This window comes from Triticum dicoccoides, chromosome 4A (genome assembly GCF_002162155.2).
Source record: "Triticum dicoccoides isolate Atlit2015 ecotype Zavitan chromosome 4A, WEW_v2.0, whole genome shotgun sequence".
NCBI lineage: Eukaryota > Viridiplantae > Streptophyta > Magnoliopsida > Poales > Poaceae > Triticum > Triticum dicoccoides.
In genome coordinates, this window is record NC_041386.1 from 138523207 (window position 1) to 138534622 (window position 11416).

Below are 11416 nucleotides of genomic sequence, written 5' to 3' on the forward strand. Positions count from 1 at the left end.
CTACCATGCTCTTTCCTAGACTCCAAGTTGGTGCATCAAAAGAAAACTCTATGGGCTCAGTGACTGGCATGAACGTCCTTCCTGGAACTTGAACTTGAATCATCCAGCGCTCTTCTTCAGGTAAAGTGGCGTTGTAGGTTCCGGTGAAGCTGGGTACTCCTATGTTCAGGTATCTGGTGACTTCCTTCAAGTGACGTCCAAAGGGTGTATCTTCATCCGGTTGTGTGAACTTGTTCCTTGCATCCGCCATCCTAAAGAGTAGAAAAGATAAGAAGTCAGAAGAGAAAAGGATGAATAGTGATCTAGGTCTTTAGCTTAGTGCTCGTGTCCTACAGTCAGCGTGTGCTCTGATACCATCTCTGTAGCGACCAGACCTCAAACAGTCTGACCTCTGTGCTCCGGTGTCATCCCTGGATCAGTAATGCTGACACCACACAGTACTCGGAGGATTTATAACAGAGTAGCAATCATACACTTATTACATCTAGTGTCTCGATAGAGAACTTATTACAATAAATATGGCTTAAGGCCATCTAATAACGATAACAGCGGAAGGCTTGGAAGATAAGTGAGTCCATCAACTCGAACGGCATCACTGAGTATAGAACCACGACCTAAAACTCCTTAATCGTCGTCTGAAAAGTCTGCAACATTAACGTTGCAGCCCGAAACGGGTCAGCACATGGAATATGCTGGCAATGTAACACATAGAGAGTAATGGAATGAAACAGCTATACTATATGCATATTTGGCTGGTGGAAAGCTCTATGGTTACAGTTTTGCGTAAAGCCAATTTTTCCCTACTTCAAAGGAATAAATTTATTTAACTATCATGGTAGTTGTTAAACATTGAGAATGGTTGACAGCATTCTCAATCCCAATTAAGCATCATCGTTAACAAAGTCCAACAAAATTAATTTAGGGTAACATGTTGAGATTCACATGATAATCCAGGTACTAGATACTCAAGATGTCCATAACCGGGGACACGGCTAACCATGATTAGTTTATTACACTCTACAGAGGTTTGCGCACTTTTCCCCACAAGACTCGATCGCCTCCGTTTGGTTTCTCGCACTACAAGGTGTTTGAGAAGACGGATGACCGAGACATAGTCTTTCAGAAGCGCTAGCACCTTACGATCGGGTAGACTGTACCACCTACATCCCCTACATCTGCTAGTCTACCACTGTAAGAGTTCGCACGACTTAATCAACTATGCTAGAGCCCATAATATCTTGTGGCTGCACACGGAAGTTTCTAGTATGAATAGTCTCATGATCCCTTTGAGCCTGGGTGGCGGTCCAAAAGAAAACAGGCAAGTTCTGGAATACCCAGGTTCCTCAATCCACCCAGATGTGTGTTTAAGTTGCCACCTTAGATAAACCATTAATTAACAAACTCACATCTGTCATGGATATCACTCACCCAATCCACGTCTACTAGCATAGCATGGCATAATAAGCAAACGCAGAAGTAACTCCCAAAGGTTTGATAATAAACAGGTAATAGGTACTACCTCAACTACTTCCCATCCCACAATTTAATTTGATCCTAATCATGCAATGTGTGAGGATGATCCAATGCAATAAAACTTGGTCGTAGGAAAGGTATGATCAAAGTGTTACTTGCCTTGCTGATGATCCGGGAAACCTAGCGATTCGAAGTAACAGGCGGTGCACTCCGGGTATTCTATCGCAGACAAACAAACAAGCATACAATAAGTACTCATCTAATGCACAGGTAAAAGTCAAATAAGAGATCTAACCAGAAGGTTCAACTTAAGAACTCTGGTTTGCAAAAAAAATCAAATCGAACGAAGCAACGAAAGTCAAACAGCGAAAGAAAACAACTTCATTTTACTAATCTGGATCTAAGGCAATTTTTACAGTAGCAAAAACTTGTTTAAGTTGGTTAAACGGATAAAGGGTTTCGAGACGAAACTCCAGGCGCTTGAATCGCCTGATTCCGATAACGAGCAAAAAGTTATACTAAAACGAAAATCGAATCAGGAATCGTGATCAGAAAAATCACAGATTTAATCCGAGAAAAAGAAAAATGACGAACGTTCGTTAGAACGAATAAACGGACAAACGCTCGCTAATTAAAATAAATCGGAAAACCGATCTATTTAAAAAACCGAATAAAAAAACCGACGGAAAAACCGGATGGTTTTTCAAAGAAAAGAAATATACATACATACATATATATATATATATATATATATATATATATAACCGGCGCGGATTTTGAGGCGCGGCGAACCTCGGGCGGCATGCGGCGGTTGCGGCGGCGCGGCGGGGCGGCGCTGGGGCTGGGGCGGCTTAGGATTTCGGCTCGGCCTCCTCCCCCGGCTTATATAGCCTAGTCGGGCCGGAGTCCGGGTCGGACACGGCCCGTTAGGTCGGTTCGTTTTTTTTTTATAATTACGCTCGGAAGAAAAATAAAAAGAAATACTAAACGGACTCCAAAAATCCCGAAATAAATTTTTCCGGGCTTCTAAAATCAAGCCGCACAAGGTGAACATTTATTTGGGGCCTAAATGCAATTTTGAAAAATGCACATTTTTCCTAAATTCAAATAAAATAACGAAAAACTCCGAAATAAAATCTTATTTGTTTTATTATTAAATCCTCAATATTTCTTTATTTTGGGAAAGTCATGTTATTCCCTCTCTCATATTTTTGTAATAGAAATAATTGATGATAAAATAAATAAAATCAAATGATCCTATTCTCAAAATTTGAGAAAACTCAAATATGAAAATAACGAAATCCCCAACTCTCTCCGTGGGTCCTTGAGTTGTGTAGAATTTCTAGGATCAACACCAAAAGCAAAATAAAATATGATATGCATTTATGATCTAATGTATAACATTCCAAATTGAAAATTTGGGATGTTACACCGGGGAGCATAGCTCTATTCTTTGAGTCACTTGGGATTTATATCTGTTGATCACTATGAGAAACTTGAAAGATGAAAGAACCAAGATTTTCCCTCAACTACAAGGGGAGGTAAGGAATTGTCATCTAGCTCTGCACTTGATTCACCTTCTATTATGAGTAAATTTGCGACACCTACACCTATTATTGATTCTGATATGTCGCATGTTATTGATGATGCCACTTCTGCTATGCATGATCCTTATGATGAAACTACTTCTATGCTTGATAATACTATGCCATTAGGTGAATTTCTTGATGAACAACTTGCTAGGGTTAGAGAGAATGAAATTATTGAAACAGATAACATTGATGAAAGTGATGATGAAGATTCTCCCCCTATATATGAATTTCCTGATGTGCTTGAGGGTTATGTTATGGATGAAGAAACTGCTAGGGACCTTTTTTCTTGCAAAGATATATATGATCTTAAGAAACTATTAGCTAAGTTGAAAGAAAAGTCTTTGAATGCTAGAATGAAATATGACCCTGCTTTTGCTACTTCACCTATCTTTATTTCTGATAAGGATTATGATTTCTCTGTCGATCCTAAGTTAATTACTTTGGTTGAACCTGATTCTTTTTATGGCTATGAATCTGAAACTGTTGTGGCACATCTTACTAAATTGAATGATATAGCCACCCTATTCACTCATGAGGAAAAAATTTGTTACTACTATATCCTTAAGTTATTTCCGTTCTCATTAAAGGGTGATGCTAAAACATGGTTTAATTCTCTTGCTCCTGGTTGTGTGCGTAGTCCCCAGGATATGATTTATTACTTCTCTACTAAATATTTCCCCGCTCATAAGAAACAAGCTTCCTTAAGGGAAATATATAATTTTGTGCAAATTGAAGAAGAGTCTCCCACAAGCTTGGGGGAGGCTTCTCCGATTACTTAATGCTTTGCCTGATCATCCTCTCAAGAAAAATGAAATACTTGATATCTTTTATAGTGGACTAACCGATGCTTCCAGAGACCATCTGGATAGTTGTGCTGGTTGTGTTTTCAGGGAAAGAACTGTTGAGCAAGCTGAATTGCTATTGAATAATATTTTGAGTAATGATAATGATTGGACACTTCCTAAACCAACTCCTAAGCCAACTCCGAAGAAAAGGGGTATTCTATTTCTTAGTCCTGAAGATATGCAAGAGGCAAAGAAATATATGGAAGAAAAGGGTATTAAAGCTGAAGATGTTAAGAATTTACCACCTATTGAGGAAATACATGGTCTTAATAACCCGACACAGGTAGTAAAGGTAAATTCTCTATATAGATTTGATGAAGGTGATATTCCTCGTAATAAGTTTGTCAGCCAATGCTTGGATGAGTTTGATAATTTTATTGTTAAACAAGAAAACTTCATTGCTTATGTTGGTAGACAATTGAAACGCAATGCTTATATGATTGAACACTTGAGTGATTATATGTCTAGAGTTAAAGGTGACCTTAAACTTACTAGTAAACATGCTTCTATGCTTACCACTCAAGTAGAACAAGTGCTTAAAGCTCAAGATGATTTTCTCATTGAATTAAATAATAAGAAAAATGGTAATGTTGTTAGAGTTATGACTAGAGGGGGTAAAATGACTCAGGAACCTCTATATCCTGAAGGCCACCCTAAGAGAGTTGAGCAAGATTCTCAGAGAACTAATGTTGATGCACCTAGTCCTTCTAAGAAGAAGAAAAAGAAAAATGATAGGACTTTGCATGCTTCTAGTGAACCTGTTGTTGACACACCTGAGAATCCCAATGATATTTCTATTTCTGATGCTGAAACACAATCTGGTAATGAACATGAACCGAGTGATAATGTTAATGATGATGTTCATATTGATGCTCAACCTAGCAATAACAATGATGTAGAGATTGAACCTGCTATTGATCTTGGTAACCCACAATCAAAGATTCAACGTTATGATAAGAGAAACTTCGTTCCTAGGAAGCACGGTAAAGAAAGAGAACCATGGGTTCAGAAAACCATGCCTTTTCCTCCTAAACCATCCAAGAAAAAGGATGATGAGGATTTTGAGCGCTTTGCTGAAATGATTAGACCTATCTTTTTGCGTATGCGTTTGACTGATATGCTTAAAATGAATCCTTATGCTAAGTATATGAAAGATATTGTTACAAATAAAAGAAAGATACCGGAAGCTGAAATTTCCACCATGCTTGCCAATTATACTTTTAAAGGTGGAATACCAAAGAAACTAGGAGATCCCGGAGTACCAACTATACCATGCTCCCTTAAAAGAAACTATGTTAAAACTGCTTTATGTGATCTTGGAGCCGGTGTTAGTGTTATGCCTCTATCTTTATATTGTAGACTTGACTTGAATAAGTTGACACCTACTGAAATATCTTTGCAAATGACTGATAAGTCAACTGTCATACCTGTCGGTATTTGTGAGGATGTGTCTGTTGTGGTTGCAAACGTTACTATTTTAACGGACTTTGTTATTCTTGATATTACCGAGGGCGATAGTATGTCTGTTATCCTTGGTAGACCCTTTTTTAATACTATGGGGGCTCTTATTGATCGCAACAAAGGCAATGTCACTTTTCATGTTAATGGTAATGAGCATACGGTACACTTTCCGAGGAAACAACCTCAAGTCCCTGGCTCAAACCCGTTGAAGGTTTTGAATTCCCTCTTCCTACTGCCAAGAAGAAATATGATACTCTTATTGTTGGGGACATGCATATCCCCGTTGAGGTAACCTAGTGTTATTCGAAAATTCTCCGGTTTCATGTTATTCGAAAAGAGTTTATTAACAAGACTTGGTCAACCTTGTTAGGAATTCCTTTTGATGAGCATGAGATGGATGAAGTTAGAAAGCACAACTCTCTGTATCCTCTTTTTACTTTCTGTTATTTAGATTAAATAAAGCAAAAATAGTACTTTTTGTTTGTTTTTTGAATTATCCTTGCAATAAAAATACCCCGAAAATAAAAGTTCTCCAAATGTCCTGAAAATGAAATATGATTTTTTGTAGAATTTTTAAGAATTTCTGGCACTGAGAACACACCAGGGGGCCACCATTTGGCCACGAGGGTGCAGGGCACGCCGACCCCCTGGGGCGCGCCCCCTGCCTCATGGACCCCATGTGCCCCCCTCCAGTTATTCCAGCACCCACTCACTTCATCTTCCTCCAGAAAAAAATCCTCCCATAGCTCAAACCCGTGTTCTAGCTCATGTTGATGCCATTTTCGATCTCCTTGCTCAAAGCTCCATTCACAAAACTATTTAGGGAGATTGTTCTTCAGTATGTGACTCCCCCAATGGTCCAATTAGTTTTTGTTCTAGTGCTTTATTTATTGCAATTTTTTGCTGCTAAGGTGACCCTGTTCTTGAGCTTGCATGTCAAATTTATATGGTCCAAAGTAGTTTTAATGCATGATATAGTCTCTAGGCACTTGTGAGAATAGTTTCTATCAATCTTGTTGAGTATGATTCACTTTTATTTTGAGTCACTGCAAAATTTCAGAAATTTTTCAGAGAAAGAAAAATGCATAGGAAAATGTACCAAGGTGGTTCCTCAAGGAAGCAAGGACCAAGGCTCGCGATACGTGAGCCGGACGATGAACCACCGAGGGAAGCTCAAGAGCGGCCTTGTGAATGGTCATCAGAGGAGTTTATGGTCCAGGCAGGCATCAAGGATGAATTTGATGCGTATATGCGAAATGCTGATCTTGAGGACTTCGTGTCAGATAAGTGCCTACAGTACCACTACTTAACTGATTCCTTTGTGAGGAGGTTTAAATTTACATCCTCGCGCAATTCTCACGCTGTTTTATTTGATCTTTATGATAAATCATATACCATGGACTAAGAAGATTTTAATACTGCTTGTAAATTCCCGCAGTGAGGCAATGTTAGTGAACCTCACAAGTCTGAATATAAAGACTTTCTTGCTAGTATTACTATGGGGGAATCTAGGGAAATCACACAAGCTGCCATAGGGAGCATTCATTTCCCTTCCATACATTATTTTGCTCTCTTTATTGGTAGATGCATTAACAGTAAAGATTAGGCTTGTCACATGTGCGTTCCAGATCTTAGTGTCCTCAAGAGTGTGGTATTAGGTGATAAACAATATAACTTGGGGGCCATTGTTGCACGAAGGTTGCATCTTAACGGTATAAGTGGAGATTTGTTTGGTGGAATTTATGCAACTCGTGTAGCTAATTATCTTAGTATACCCATACATGGATATAGAGTTGCCTCCTGCTTATCTAGATTATAATGCTATGGTTTGCCATCAGTTTCTTGAGATGAACGAACAGTTTCTCCAGTACCGACTAGTCTTTGACAGACAGCGCACTGTCCATGTTGCCCTCCTTGCTTCTACTTTCTTTAACTTTCCGGCAAAAAGGAGATATGTTATAACCAGGGAGGAGGCGAACGAGTACAAGAGGAGGACGGAGGCAGCTCGCCACCAAGCTGCGGCTCTTCAGGAAGTAGCTGCTGCATCTCAGTACAACCCCAGCTACGACTTTGGATACCCACCAGGCCAGCAGTGGCCATAGACCAAGTTAGGCCAAAAGCCTAAGCTTGGGGGAGTACGTATTTCTCACCAACATTACATTCATGTTCACACACTCATGCAGTTGTCGGTGCTCATACTTTTTCATTGTACTATCCATGCTAGTTTATTTTATTTTCTAAGCCTTCTTCTTGTGTGTTTGAAAAACCTTAAGAAAAACAAAAAAATTAGTTGTAGCTTTTAGCTAGTTTACTTTCCATGCCTGTAGTAGTAGTAACTAAAAGAAAACCCAAAAATATTTATCGTTATTCTTTTGCTTGTTAGGAGCTTTCCCATGTAAATAGTTTTATTTCCTTTCTATTTCTTTGGGGGTCGAGAGGAGAAGACCATGATGTAGGATCAAGAAGTAGATGTGTCTAGAGGGGGGGTGATTAGACACTTAATGCTAAAGTTGCAATTTCTAAGCTTTTTCGGTTTAAGTGGAGTTTAGGCACAATTTCAACACACACAATACATATCAAGCAAGCATGCAAAGAGTATATGAGCAGCGGAATGTAAAGCATGCAACTTGCAAGAATGTAAAGGGAAGGGTTTGGAGAGATCAAACGCAATTTGAGACACGGATGTTTTTCCCGTGGTTCGGATAGGTGGTGCTATCCTACATCCACGTTGATGGAGACTTCAACCCATAAAGGGTAACGGTTGCGCGAGTCCACACAGGGCTCCACCCACAAAGGGTAACGGTTGCGAGAGTCCACATAGGGCTCCACCCACGAAGGGTCCACGAAGAGGCAACCACCCACAAAGGGTCCACAAAGAAGCAACCTTGTCTATCCCACCATGGCCATCGCCCACACAGGACTTGCCTCACTAGCGGTAGATCTTCACGAAGTAGGTGATCTCCTTGCCCTTACAAACTTCTTGGTTCAACTCCACAATCTTGTCGGAGGCTCCCAAGTGACATTTAGCCAATCTAGGAGACACCACTCTCCAAGAAGTAACAAATGGTGTGTAGGTAATGAACTCCTTGCTCTTGTGCTTCAAATGATAGTCTCCCCAACACTCAACTCTCTCCCATAGGATTTGGATTTGGTGGAAAGAAGATTTGAGTGGAAAGCAACTTGGGAAGGCTAGAGATCAAGATTCATATGGTAGGAATGGAATATCTTGGTCTCAACACATGAGTAGGTGGTTCTCTCTCAGAACATATGAGTTGGAATGGTGTATGCGTTCTGATAGCTCTCTCTTCGAATGAAGAGGAGGTGGAGGGGTATATATAGCCTCCACACAAAATCCAACCGTTACACACAGTTTTCCAATCTCGGTGGGACCGAATCAACAAACTCGGTCGGACCGAAAATGTAAACCTAGTGACCGTTAGAGATTTCGGTGGGACCGACTGGATCAACTCAGTGGGACCGATGTGCTAGGGTTAGGGTAAATCCAAAACTCGGTTTGACCGATTACTCAAACTCGGTGGGATCGATTTGGGTAATAAGTGAAACTGAGATTTGGTCAAGCAAACTCGGTGGAACCGATTGCATATCTCGGTGGGACCGAGAATATTGCAATGGGTAACAGAGAGTTTGCAAGCCCATCTCGGTGAGACCGAGATCCCATCGGTGAGACTGAACTGATTAGGGTTTGGCAGTGGCTAATGACAAGTGAAACTCGGTGGCGCCGGATAGGAAGAATCGGTAGGTCCGAGTTTGGCTTAGGGTTTAGGTCATATGTGGAAGTGGGAAAGTAGCTGAGGATTTTGGAGCATTTCATTAAGCACATGAAGCAAGAGGCTCATTAAGCAACACCTCATCCCTCCTTGATAGTATTGGCTTTTCCTAAAGACTCAATGTGATCTTGGATCACTAAAATATAAAATGAAGAGTCTTGAGCTTTAAGCTTTAGCCAATCCTTTGTCCTTAGCATCTTGAAGGAGTTCCCACAACCTTTAGTCCATGCCACTCCATTGTTGAACTTATCTGAAACATGCTAGATCGAAATGTTAGTCCAACAAGAGATATGTTGTCATCAATTATCAAAACCACCTAGGGAGCACTTGTGCTTTCACATGATGAAAATGTTGAGTGGCTCTCATATGCATTATTGTTGATTTAACCAAGAGCCCATATTACCTTGTCTTCTCCTTTGTATTAAATGCTTGCAGATTCCAGCTTAGTCCAATGCATGTGCACTATTATTATTATCCACATTGTTCAGTCATGCAAGTGAAAGGCAATAATGACGATACATGATGGACTGATTGAGATGAGAGAAGCTGGTATGAACTCGGCCTATCTTGTTTTTGTAAATATGATTAGTTCATTGTTCCTGATTCAGCCTATTATGAATGAAACATGTTTGCAATGACAATTAGAGATTATAGTTGCTCATGCCATGCTTAATTATCTAGGAGCTTATAATGGTTTACCTTGCGTGCCAACATGCTATTAAAATGGTTGTGATGTGGTATGATAGGGTGGTATCCTCCTTTGAACAATTCGAGTGGCTTGACTTGGCACATGTTCACGCATGTAGTTGAAACAAAATCAACATAGCCTCCACGATATTTATGTTCAGGGTGATTTATATCCTACTCATGCTTGCACTCATTGTTGATTAATCTTAATGCATGTTCATGACTGTTGTCGCTCTCTAGTTGGTCGCTTCACAGTCTCTTTCTAGCCTTCACTTGTACTAAGTGGGAATACTGCTTGTGCATCCACTTCCATAAAACCCCAAAGTTATTCCATATGAGTCCACCATACCTTCCTATATGCGGTATTTACCTGTCGTTCCAAGTAAATTTGTATGTGCCAAACTCTAAACCTTCAAATGAAATTCTGTTTTGTATGCTTGAATAGCTCATGTATCAACTAGGGTTGTCTATATATTCCATGCTAGGTGGGTTATTCTCATGATGAGTGGACTCCGCTCATCACTCATGAGAAAATGGCTGGTAACCGGGATGCCCAGTCCCATGCTCAAATCAAAATAATTACAAACAAAACTCCCCCAGGATTGTTGTTAGTTGGAGGCACCCGTTGTTTCGGACAAGCCATGGAATGATGTTTGCTAGTGGGGGGAGTATAAACTTTACCATTCTGTTTGGGAACAGCCTATAATGTGTGTAGCATGGAAGATATCGAGATATCTTGGTTGTTAAGTTGACAATGAAAGTATGCCACTCAAAATATTATTTATCTCTGTTTCAAAATTCGAGCTCTGGCACCTCTGCAAATCCCTACTTCCCTCTACGAAGGGCCTATATATTTACTTTTATGTTGAGTCATCATCCTATTATTAAAAAGCACCAGTTGGAGAGCACCGCTGTCATTCGCATGCATTGCTATTAATTTACATTGAGTATGACTGTGACCGGATCTCTTTTACCATGAATTACAATGTCTAGTCAGTCCTTGATCTTCAGGGGTGCTTGCATTTATGTTTTGTGATCTCAGAAAGGGCTAGCGAGATACCATCTTGTTATATCATATTATGATTGTTTTGAGAAAGTGTTGTCATCCGAGATTTATTATTATTGCTCGCTAGTTGATTATGCCATTGATATGAGTAAACATGTGACCTAAATGTTATTGTGAATATGGTTAGTTCATAATCTTTGCTGAAAACTTGAATGCTGGCTTTACATATTTGCAACAATAAGATCAAACAGAGTTTGTAAAAGTTTTTCTTCATCACTTTCAGTTTGTCAACTAAATTGCTCGAGGACAAGCGAAGGTTTAAGCTTGGGGGAGTTGATACGTCTCCAACGTATCTACTTTTCCAATCACTTTTGCCCTTGTTTTGGACTCTAACTTGCATGATTTAAATGGAACTAACCCGAACTGACGTTGTTTCAGCAGAATTGCTATGGTGTTATTTTTGTGCAGAAATAAAAGTTCTCGGAATGACCTGAAAATCCACGGAGACACGTTTTGGAATTAATAAAAAATACTGGCGAAAGAATCAGCATCAGGGGCCCACAC